Source organism: Falco peregrinus, chromosome 4, assembly GCF_023634155.1.
Source record: "Falco peregrinus isolate bFalPer1 chromosome 4, bFalPer1.pri, whole genome shotgun sequence".
NCBI lineage: Eukaryota > Metazoa > Chordata > Aves > Falconiformes > Falconidae > Falco > Falco peregrinus.
This window is the reverse complement of record NC_073724.1, coordinates 11,664,946-11,677,125: the sequence shown is the minus strand read 5'-3', so window position 1 is coordinate 11,677,125 and position 12,180 is coordinate 11,664,946. Positions and strand designations below refer to the sequence as shown.

The 12,180-nt window shown below is 37.6% G+C and overlaps 1 protein-coding gene across 3 annotated transcripts in view; it reads right to left on the bottom strand.

Moving 5' to 3' along the window:
- GBE1 (1,4-alpha-glucan branching enzyme 1) overlaps nucleotides 1-12,180 on the bottom strand; it is a 167,210-nt gene that overhangs the window by 67,705 nt on the left and 87,325 nt on the right. The gene's annotated exons all lie outside the window — the stretch shown is intronic.

The window sequence follows — 12,180 nt, the reverse complement described above, 5'->3', positions numbered from 1 at the left end:
ACGTGTACTGGACATCATACCACTTTAATGCCTCCTTCCCCATTTTCAATTAGCCTTTTCCTAAAATGTTTTTCTTCCTTAAATCTTTGTCTTTTACTGCACGTAATTTTAAGAGTGCAAATACAGGTTTAAGAAAAATTGTCAACTAAGTATACAGACACCCAATAATAGGTGACTGTTTGAACACATATACTACATTTAGTACCCATACTGGCACTGTACTTCACCTCTCTAAAGATGGTTATACTCTGTAGGAAAAGATCTTACAGAAACGGGAAGAAAATCATAACAGGAAAGATATCTTGTCCAAGATTTTAAGGATTAACAGAAATTTTTAGGCATAATAAAGTTGAAAAGCTGTTTTCCAATGCTCACCACCCCCCCCCCACCCCCCAATTATTTAAAAATCACCAGTAGATTACCAAATCACCTACTGTGTTGTAAATTTGCACATTTGAAGAGTAAACCAACTTATGGAAGCTGAGGAGGTATTTTCTGAAATTCAGAACAACAGGAATGGGGTACAGCACACACACAAAGCACAGACATGAAATCATTTTTTTTTATATATATATATATATATAAAGAGGTTCCAAAGTGAGCAAGCACACAGAGGCATTTGTGAACAAAATTCATATTGAAGAACAAAACAGTTGCAGGAACAGTCTTCCTACTGTTCATCACATTCTCTTCCAGGACACTGGTCTCAACAGCTTCAAAAGACCCCCATACCTTCTCTTCACTGTTCACCCTCCATGTCACTACCCTGGTGCCACCCCTGGCACAGGCTGCCCCAGGTGCATCTCCTGCAAGCTATGGCTCCAAAGAGTTCACCAATCAGCCAACCATGTGAGGTACTGAAACTTGTTTTGCCCACGTATGCGACACTTGTCAATGTTCTCCCTAATCCATTTCCCAAGACAGCGTATCCACGACCACACTTTCTACCAAGTTTCTGTTCAGAGAAGAATGCAAGCTACCCAGCAGCATGCAGGGTCTCACCAACCATCCTCTGGTGGGTGAGACTGAAGGGGTACACCGAGCAACAAAGCAGTCAGCATCACTCTTAAAATTTCCCGATGCAAGTAGTTGGCATAAGGCAGTGAAGGAAACCCTTTCTACGCTTTATTTAACAGACATCAGCAACAGTAGACTCATGAGGCAATTATGACGAGGAAAACCTCCATTTTGACAAAACAAATGTCCCTGCCTTCCTCCCTCCCTTCCAAAACCTTCCTCATACGAGGGGTGCTATAACTCTGGAGTTGATGGCATTACATGAAACAATGGGGAGGCTGTGGGCACACCATAAAGCTGGCAAAATCCTCATCTCACCAAAGAGCCAGTTCTTATTTATTTCAATAGGACTATAATATTTCTCCTTTTCTTTTCATGTACTGCACACAGATACTACACTTGTGCATATAAAGAGCTAAATATTACCACATCAAAAACTCCGAATTTAGGAAATGTGAATCAGTCCAATGTGAACTGCCTCAGTTCAGTACCTTTTCTGAGCATGCACGAATGACAAGATTTTTTCTTCCACCATCACGTTCCCCTGCCTTGCCCCAAATAATCCCATTCACAAGACGACACTATACTAGGAAGATGTCAGGAGCTTGTCTACAGAACCCTTTATATATTTTTTTTTTTATTTCTCAGGTGAGATGATTTGCAATGAACGAATGAGAGAGATTGCTCTGATATTGAAGGGAACAGAAAGGTATCAAAAGTCCTGCAAGCTGGTCACAAAAATACAACTCTCTGCAAATGTTCACTGCATCCTTTTCTGACCCAGCATCAATTTGCAGAAAGCTATTTGCTGCAAGCTAAACACTGTGAGCAAAGTCAAAGCAGTAGCTGCATTGCAATAAAAATACTCTCATAAAGAATTAAGATAATGCATGTACAAAGAGTAGATTAATTGCTACGAGCACCAGCCAGACTTAAAATTTACTTCTCCTCATTACAGACTGCCTGATTACATAACCTTGAAGTTCTTAACATAGCGAAGAGGATTTGTACATTTGTAAAATATACACAGGAGTCCCAAAATGGATAAGAAATGTAATTTTTTCCACCATTTTTGGCACTGAAGATTGTTATTTTGAAAAAAATGGACAATCAGTATGAAAATAAATCGTAATGACTTACATGAAAAAGTGACTACAGATAAGAACAAACAAGATGAATTTGTTGAACCAAAAGATTAGTTAGCAAATTGATGAGATCAAAAACCTGAGTAGGAGCAGCAGATGTTTTCCAAGCATCTGATTGCACATGGGAGAGAAGATTGTAAATAAATAAATAAACATATTAACTCTGATTTCTTAACTTGGAAAAATTTGGTTTTAGGATAATTTCTAGGAAGGATGTCAAATACTAGCAACCATATTGACTTTTAGAGAGATAACTACACAGCTCTGTAACACGAGCCAGAATAATAGTATTTTTGAAATATGCAAATCACACAAACCATATAGAGATTCATTATTTCATCCAAGTCAATTTGTTTATGGGAGCAGCAGCATTAGAAATAGAAGTTGACAGAAGTAACAAATAACTTTGCAGAATGCCAGTGGAGGCCAGAATCATAGCATAATTGAAATACATCCACAATAGACAATAATTCACAAACATTTCTAAAAGAAGTACATTCTCGTAATTTTACAGACAGATATGGAAACAGGATAGCATTCATTAAGAATGTAATTTCTTCTGGGCAAAAGCCATATCTGAAATTATATCCTAAGAGTATCTCACATTTTTGCATACCATAAAATTGAGAAAGTTCTTCCATTGCATGCATGAACTAAGAGAGGAAAATATATCCCGTATTATCATTAAGGAAGAGACTGATTTACACTAAGAAATTTAAGTCATTCAGAATTCACTCAGACATCGTTCAAAACAAAGGTGGTGTTCGCAGAGAAGTCTTGGTTTTTTTCCCCTCCCCTTTGGGGCCAACTGGTCACACATTTTAAAAACCGAATTCTCATTTGAAAAAGTAAAATGAGTATATACTTAGATGACCTGGTTTCATAAGGTGGCAAGAATTTTAACAACTTTCCTGTATTAGGTCAGCAGAAAACCTGTGAAATTGCTTACAAGTCACACCCATCATTTACTTTTTTCCTCGCGTACTAATAAAAAAGCAAAATAATGATTCACTGTAAGAATTCTAAATTCCTGTCCATAATGACCATGAAATATTTAGATGCAAGTAAAGCATTTAAATAATTTAATTTTGTCACTAAGGAGAAAAAATAATATTGATTGTACCTAAAACAGTTTGAAGCTGTAATTCTTGAACCATATTAATGTTGACATTCAGGAACTGCATTTATGCTTATATTCTAGAAAGTGAGCGGAACTGCTGACCTTACAAGAATCTAGATTTTTATGATTATTTACCTGTTTTCAGTTCTTAGTATTTAATTAACTTGACACATAGTAGCGCTGAATTGCTTAAACACTACTTTTCAAATCATCCCCAAACTTTTCAACAGCTGACTGGCTTAAATTCCACTAATGGATTGATAAACATTAAGAAACTGGCACTCAGTCTGATAATGCTAAATTTCACAGAATCTGGTACAAGTTATTTTACGAACTAAACATCCAGATCTGATACAGGGATGTTCTTCACTCACTGCTGTTAACCAGTTTGCCTGTTATCTAGCTGCACTTTCTTTGATCAGAGTGATACAAAAGCATACCCAGTCTTATCCTATTTGGAAAAACCACAACAAAAAGAATAAACTCTCTGTATTTCAACATACTTCATTTACATGGAAAAGTAATTCCTCACTGTCCTCTAGGTAATATTGTTGCCAAGACCCCAAGCTACCTCTAGCTGTAAAAGACTGAGAAGTTGAAGCAGTGCAGCAGGTGCCTGCTTTTTAGTCAAGGGACAATCCTGACTCACGCTGTTAAGACTGCTGTCCATACCTGCGCTCCTAATTACACCGAACACCACTCTGTGGGAACAGACACATTTCTCTCACTCAACAGAACATGATACAGTTGTTAACAGACCTAAAGAGCTTTTGCTTGGTGATCCAAGCTGCATTATGTGTCCAAAACGAACTGTGCAGACAACAAACCAAAGAGTTGCCCGCCTGGGGTATATGATAATTTGCGAGTAGAAGAGGTCAGAAGCAACATGTCACTTTCCCTGGATCAATCCCAAGAAGAGAAGCAGTGAATTAACTTTTTCCCTACAATAACAGCTAGAGGCGCCCATGTAGAGTGCTACTTTTTCTGGACCTGGGACTTCTGAAAGGACACTGCATGACTGCACCCCATACAGCCAGAAAAGAAACAAGTTGTTCTATTCAGCAATGCTAAGCTTACTCACATTTCAAAGTTAATACTTGGACACAAAATAACTTTTAAGAAAAAAGCTTACTCTGAAAACAAGTAATACTAATTAATAGCAGTGGCATAAATATCCATAGATGAGAAATTACAGAAGACTAAACTTTCAGCGTAAGACACTATTTTTTACATTATTTTAAAATAAATAGAAAACAACTGACAAAAATCATGAGGACAGTCTTCTCGACACTCCAACTCCCAGATGCAGGAAAATTTAGCTGGTAAGTTTTCAGAATGGCTGCAACATACTTGCAGTATTCTTGAATTCTTCTTCACAGTGCCACAGTATTTTGGATATCATTAAAATAAATTAATATGATGAAACGGATTTTTTTTTAAACATCCCTACCAAAGGCAACCAACCCAAAAGACAATCAGTGTGGTCAAGATCCCTTTGGCCAAGCAGTTCAAGCCATTGCACTGTGAAGGTGATCTGGGGACCAAGACAGAACCTACAGGTTAGATGCCTAAGTCGTAGAGGTCTCTATTTCTCGCCCATCAGGTCTCTATTTCTCGCCCATCACAATCTTGTACACGGACAAGGCTTGAAATTAACACTTTCAGTAGCAGTAGATCTCTGCTTACAGAAAGCTTGGAAAGAAGTTACCTATACCATATGGATAACTGCACTTTCTTAGGCAAGCTAATGGGGATAGCTCCCACTTCTCTAAGTCGCCCACTGCTCCTGGCTCAAGACTTCCTTAACAGAGAGCTTGGATCATTAAAGAATATTTATCTATATCTTTCAGTATCATATATCAATGATAAAGAGCCACTTTTTTTTTTTCTTGACGTCTCTGAATTTAAAATAAATATTCTTTAAACCTAGCTCCCTGAGCTTTTTCCTCAGATTTATCAAATATCCTAATTACTACCCCACTGTCTTCTCATTCCCCACTTAGTGCTTACAATCAATTGCTTATCACTTTACCTCTGTTCTCAAACAAACCTTGTTTGTTTTAAGGAGAAATGGATCCATACCACGGCCTTTGTGTTTCACTTTATTAGATTACGTGTGCTTTGCTACCTGTATAGAATTCGTAACACTGGAACAGCTTATATATTGAGATAGAGCAAAGGTGTACACAGTGCCATACAAAAGACATGTAACTTTTGATGTTTGGTCTGCAAAGCAGCATTCTCTCTTAAATGACATTTCAAATAAAGAAGCATTAAATAACACAAGTAATGGTGCATGACGGATCTCAAGAGTTTTACCTTTCCTTAAGGTCCAGTATGACACCAAAAACATTAAAAAAAGTTTCATTTGCCAATTAGATCACTTAGACTAAAAATTTCATGGCCAACTCTCCTTACAACTAATGAAATGTTCTCACTTAGGAAATCCTGATGGACATTGTAGACTCTCAGGATCCAACCATGGAACAAAGAGGACCCACTACTGAAAAAGAATGCACATACATCGCTACAAGTAGATGAAGGGTTTTGACAAACTGTAATTGCTATGCAATAACAACTTTAAAATCATCAGCCTGTTCAGGTTCATGCATGAGTAGACAGTACTCTGACATCAGTAAGGGAAGAAGGTCCTACACTGAGGACACATGAAAGCATCTGAACTATAAGGAAATAAATGAATAAAGAACACAACATCTGAAATCAGAAAAGACAAGCAAAGCTGACCAGGTACTAAAAGGCAGGCATTTGAAAGCATACCCAATCTTAACCTCAGCAGGTACAGGGACAACATCCCTCTGAAGCAGGGCTAGATTACCTGAGCTGCCAAACATTAACACATTTGTGCCTGTCCTAGAGAACCACCTTACTAATCTCACAGAAGAGCAGAGTCTGCACCAGAACACAGTAAGTGTTCTAAACTGGTCTGAAGTACAGTCTGCCCCACGGCCAGAGGAGGGTGCAGTCCCTATATGCAAGTCTGAAATACTTTATCAAGTAAATGGGACGGGGTCTCAGTAGGACTTTGTCACTGTGAAAAATCAGTGTAAAAGTTGCTTGTAATTCACAGCCAATGCTGTGGCTCTCAGGAATCTCTCACTACCCAAAGAGACAATGAAAAAAAGCTAACCAGCCCTCATGGACTTAAAGCAAAGACCTACAGGAAGACACGTCATTCCTAATTTATGTTGTCACAGTGAGGTGACAAAATGTCACACAATGCATGTGACCCGTTAATGGTCCCTTTTGATCTGTTTCTGGTCAGGTATTTGAGTATCAACCCCAACACTAAATCTATCACCCGTGAGAAGAGCAGTGGTGGCAGCAAAACCCAGCCCTTCTTGGGATCAATGTCCAGAAACCGTCAGACACATAGTGACTGGCATCACGGAGCCAGACAGCAGCCTCCACTGGGAAGTAAGATCCTTCTGCACAGCAATGCAAAAGGTCAGGGCTTTTTGCTTTGTTTTTGTTTTCAACAAAAAGGGTGCTTAAATCTAGGAACGGTCACTGATAGCAGTCCTCTTCCCAGTAGGAGCTGAACTTCTGATGAACTGCTTAAGCAGCTTTCCCGACCACAGCAGTTGCCATTAGGCAGTTGATTTCCCTAAAAGTGAAGTTCCCAAATGGCTTGAGCTTAGGGTAAACAATCTCACCGCTTTGTATAAAACTGGGTAGACAGGAGAAGGTAGACGCAAACATTACCAGATGGGGGTAAACCAGTCATGTTTTTAAGGAAGTCAAGATTCTGTCTTTCCATATTCCAAGATGGTATTAGGTAATCTTGAACTCGAGTTTTCAGGCACGTATTTCTCACAGTTATTAAATGCCTTTCACTCATAGAGAGAATAATATCAAATTAAGGTGAAAGACAGGTGGCTGCAGGAATGAAAGACCTTTCACAGCCACTTGTTCTCAGTTTTGAGCATTTTTACAGAAGGATACAGACCTTTGAAAAGGGCTGATAGGAAAAAAAATGATTTCTATATTTTTACAGGATATTATTCCATTAGGTTAAGACTGTGTAAGAGGCAAAAATGCTAAAAATAAAACCCCATAGGTGACCAGTGCCTCACTACTATAAGCAGTATGAAGTAAGAGGTGGGTGAGACCCTCCATTAGGCATAAATCTGTGCTGGAGAAACACTGGAATCTTGCATTTGTAAAGATTAAATGAACAGTGAACATGTAACCTGGGCATATCTAAATCCAGGAAGGTGGTTTTATTCTTAGCCACAGAAATTAAGGAATTATGTCATCATAATTAGAAAGCCAATGACATTACGTTATTACAAAGCTATCACATAAGTCACTGAAAGACTAAAATCTTTCCTGTAACAATTAAAACTAATGGATGCTTTTAACAATACTTGCTGCAGACATCTTTGCTAAAGCATTAACATCCCATTCCCTAAATCAAGATGGAAAAGCTCAAAAGTATTTCAGAATATCAAGGCCAGTCGTCAGGAAAACATTCCTTAATCATTTGAGTTTTAAAAAGTCATGAGAAGTTTAAGTGAAGGAAGGATTATTTTCAAATTTGGAAGAACTTGTTCAGTGAAGATATGAAGCCCTTTCACAAAATAAATCATACTGGCTTCTATTAGGCAACATAAAAGTTAATACTGGTAAATTAATTGCATACAGGATTGCATAATTATTTCTATACTGCCCTTTTCATGGGCAAAACTCCAATTCTGCAGAAGCCACTGGCAAATATATATATAATTTTATACTTTTCTATTTAAAAATTCTAAAAAAACAAAACACTGGTTATTATATCATGTATTTTGTGACATCCAATAATCAAGCTGTAATGTGATATTCTGAGAAGTGAATAAATATAAAATACCAAAATACTAAGAAATAAAAATAACCAAAATAGTTTTCCTGGTTTAATCATGGTAAAAAAAAAAAAAATCATTTAAGTATAGCTTTTGATTTTTTAAATGTAAACAAGCACAGCAGCTTTGAAGGTGCAGAGGATTTTCCATTTTAGTTAAAATCGAAACTCTAGAGTGCCATGGCAGACAGAATACCCCTTCTGGAAACACTAATCCTGATCCCTACAAATCCAGTGTTATGCGGGGAGAAAGACTTTCATGCACTATGCTGTAAACAATGTAATAGCAATATGCATTTATTAGCCTTGATTCATATTCAGCAATTACTTTGGGAAAAATATTTCTTAGAAATAGACACATCCTTTATTCAAATACAAGCAGTAGTTTTAAATTCTCCAAGAACATGTTTACTTCTTTTTTCCCCCCAATGCTATTTCATCTGTTGGCACAAAGCAGCACTATACAGTAAGGTCCTTCAGGAGCTAGTGGCACAGATGATACAATAGAGAGGTCAGTTAGGGTGACTGAACATGTGCCAGGTAAACAGTGATAGATAGCCTAACATTTTGTCCAGGGGGGAGGGGGAAAAAAACAACCAAACAAAAAAAACAAACAAAACCAAAAAAAAAAAAAAAAAAAAAAGGGAAAGAATAAAATGAGAGTATGTATTTCTGCTTGCAGGTTCTCCCAAAGTCATTATAACTGGCCCTGGGGACACAGTGCTGTGCGTCCTCGGCAGCTGACTCCTCTCAAGCACTAGCAAGGTAAGAGCAGCCCCAGCCTTGCACTGTGTGAACTCTACTCCAAGTGCTGAACGCTGATCATCTGCTCATCCAATTCCAGATCAGAAGCGCTATTCCTACCATACACACAGACATGTGCACACACCAAGAATGTTACAGGTATCTGAAAACGTAAGATGATTTGCACATAAAAAAAGCAAGCTTTCTTTGCTGAATATCGGGTGTGGGCTCAACCCAGAAAGGAGCAAGATTCTGATGATATGGTCAGGAAGCGACTTACTACTCTGACTTAATTTTGAAGTGCTGAGACGTTTGATCAATGTTTTGGAAAGATCCATCACCTTAATTCAGCAGGTGAATTCTGCATAGACTAGCTCTATTGTATTTTGTCAATGAATTAAACAGACTTATGAATATTCACAACTTTACTGAAATGCCATTTGCACAAAGACAAATTTTCCCCTCAGACGAACTATGGACCTATATATATATAGGTTTATTATATCTAATAAGCAGCAGTGTCCTAGACAAATTTTTCAAGCTAGTTCTATCTACACCAGTAAGAGTAAACTAAATAATAGTAAATAAAGCATTCAGTTATTTGCCATAAAAATGGAAGCAATAATTCAAGTATTACTCAGTGAAAGTTATGTCCTGCAAAATGTGAATATAAGAACAGCCTTGGAGGCAAAACAGATAGGTAGTTATTGTAATGAAATTCAATATTCTTCATGGTTTTTGCTCAGAGTGCTTCCTAAAATAAATAGGGGGGAAAGAAAAAAGTACTGAAGACAATTACCTGCAGTTTCAACAGAGCCTCCACAACACACACATTTTAAGATGGAGAACGGCTCAAAAATAAAATTTAAAAACCCTTTAGAGTGCTGATAAAGCCTATATAGATTCCAGCTACAATTTGGATAAAATTAGGACAGTACCACTCATGTTCTAACCAAGTAAATTATACACTAATAAAAATATTTAAGAACATTTAAGATTATTTTCATCCAAAATAAACTTCTTAGCGAATACTACATTTATTTAGTCACATAATCAACCCAGCATATTAACCAACAAAACCTGTTCTTCTGCAACTTGCAACTAAATCACAACTTTTCAAATGTACCATCAGGATTTTGCACACAGTTTAATGCAACTCACAACTTCCAGAATTGAACAAAGATTTCAAAACATTTTGAAGTATTTTACTGTTCAGCACTGGGATCGCTTTCAAATTAAATCTAAATGTAGTGTAGGAATAGCCAACAAACTATTACATATCAGGTGACTCACAATCTTAAAGAGACCGTTACCCTGAACAGCAGGATACAGCTGGAACCATAGTTCAGAAAACAGCACCAGAGGTAAAAAAGGGACTTGTGAAGAATCAAATGTCCAGAGAGATTTAACTTCTTTGTTGTGAGGTGTTTTTCTCCCCTGAAATACTATGCTATTATACACACGTATAAAAATAGAAAACAATCATCCTTGACTTTCTATATTCCCTAAACAGAAAGGCAAAACTATACTCAATCAATTCATACCATTAGCAGTAACAAAATACCAAACGTGGCAAATTGTTAATATTTTTAAGCTCTAATTACTCAAAACCATCTTATTTAATGTATGAAACAATGTTTTTTATAAACCTAATCTCATTTATTACTTTAAAGTACTGGTTCCCAAACCAACACTCCCACAACTGACTTCAAGGGGACACTGAGGACAGCATCTGGTTCACCACCCTCCCCTCAGCATTTCCTACCTGACCACCTGCTCCCAGCCTTCTCCCTGAAGAAGTAAGCAGAAGCATGGCTGTCTCCTGCAATCATGCAGTTTAACCACAGCTGAGAAATGCTGCTGCGACCTCCACCCAAGCCAAGGTAAGATTTTGAGCATGCTGCCTCCTTCAAACACGCAGAAACCAAAGTTACAGCTGACAAAGTACCAGCCCCTCTCTTTGCCGGTGGTAAACATGATGTGTAAGAATGCCAGCCTGAAAACAAACACGCAGGCACACACAAAATATTTAAAGTATTGGTATTATGCCATTTCCAAATGAAAATACAGACTGTTTTCATTTGAATTCAGGTGGAAGTTTTGGTGTTACTAATGACGATGAATAGCAACAGGAGTTTAAGAAGCAAAGACATAAATTTCTTCATAGAAGAGACCAAAACGCCTAAACAAAAGCATTGAAGTGAAGCCAGATCACCAGAGCTCTGCCCTTGAAAAAAATTCAATATTAATATAAATATATCACCAAATATCTAGTTTTCCAAAGATTAATTGCATTGATGATTGAGAAGTCTTTTCTGTATGCAGATGACAGTGAACTATAGTCGCTACAATGGTAACACAAAGACTCAATTCATATATACCATGAATACAGTAACAAAACCGTATCAATCTACCATTCAGTGTTCATATGCTATTACAGATTACTTTTTTGAAAACAGGTAATTACCTTGAAAATCAAAAATCAAAACATTAATCCTCAAGCAATGAACTGTGTCAGCTACTTCTTACGTTAACATAGCAAACCCAGTCTCATAAGGAATAATTATCATTACATACAGAAGCCTGAAAAGGGGGTCACTTGCATTTTACCATCCCAGGAGACCTACTTAGAAGAAAATACTATCTGAATATCCTTTTCACTTTAGTCTCTCAGACACTGGCATATTGGACCCCTGAAGTATCAGCCGCCTGTCTGTATTTTGCTGACCAAAGGTCTACCCTGCCCTTCCTCCCAACTGGACAGCTGGTAGCAATGCTAAATCTGTAAAAGAACGAGAAAATCTTAAGACAGGTCAAAGTGTTAATTATCAATTGTCATTAAAATACAGACATTACAGGAAGCTTCTAAGATACTGACTCCAAGTCCTGAATGGTAATTTACAGACTTCCTCCCTGGGGGAAGCAGGAGGTAAGGGAAGTTCACTCTCCAAACTAATATTAGCTAACAGAAAGCTCAGATTACTTCCTCTAAAACCTGTAGATTTTATCCTCAGCATAAACAATTGTTCTGGATATAGTCCAAAATGTTCTTTCCAGCGCCATGGGACAAGACTGCTCAGTTGCATGACAGACTTTGGCATAAAGGGCAGAAAAGTTTGTACAACGAAACCTTCAAAGAAAAAGAAGAGTTCCAGTGGAAGGCTCTGTGAGCCTGAAGACTGTCCCATTCCATCCCTAGCAGGAGATTCAGGAAATGACTGTGGAGGTAAGCAGCCATCTGGCAAAACACTTACATGTGCATCAGCCCCTATTATCTTTCAGCAAGCACAAAA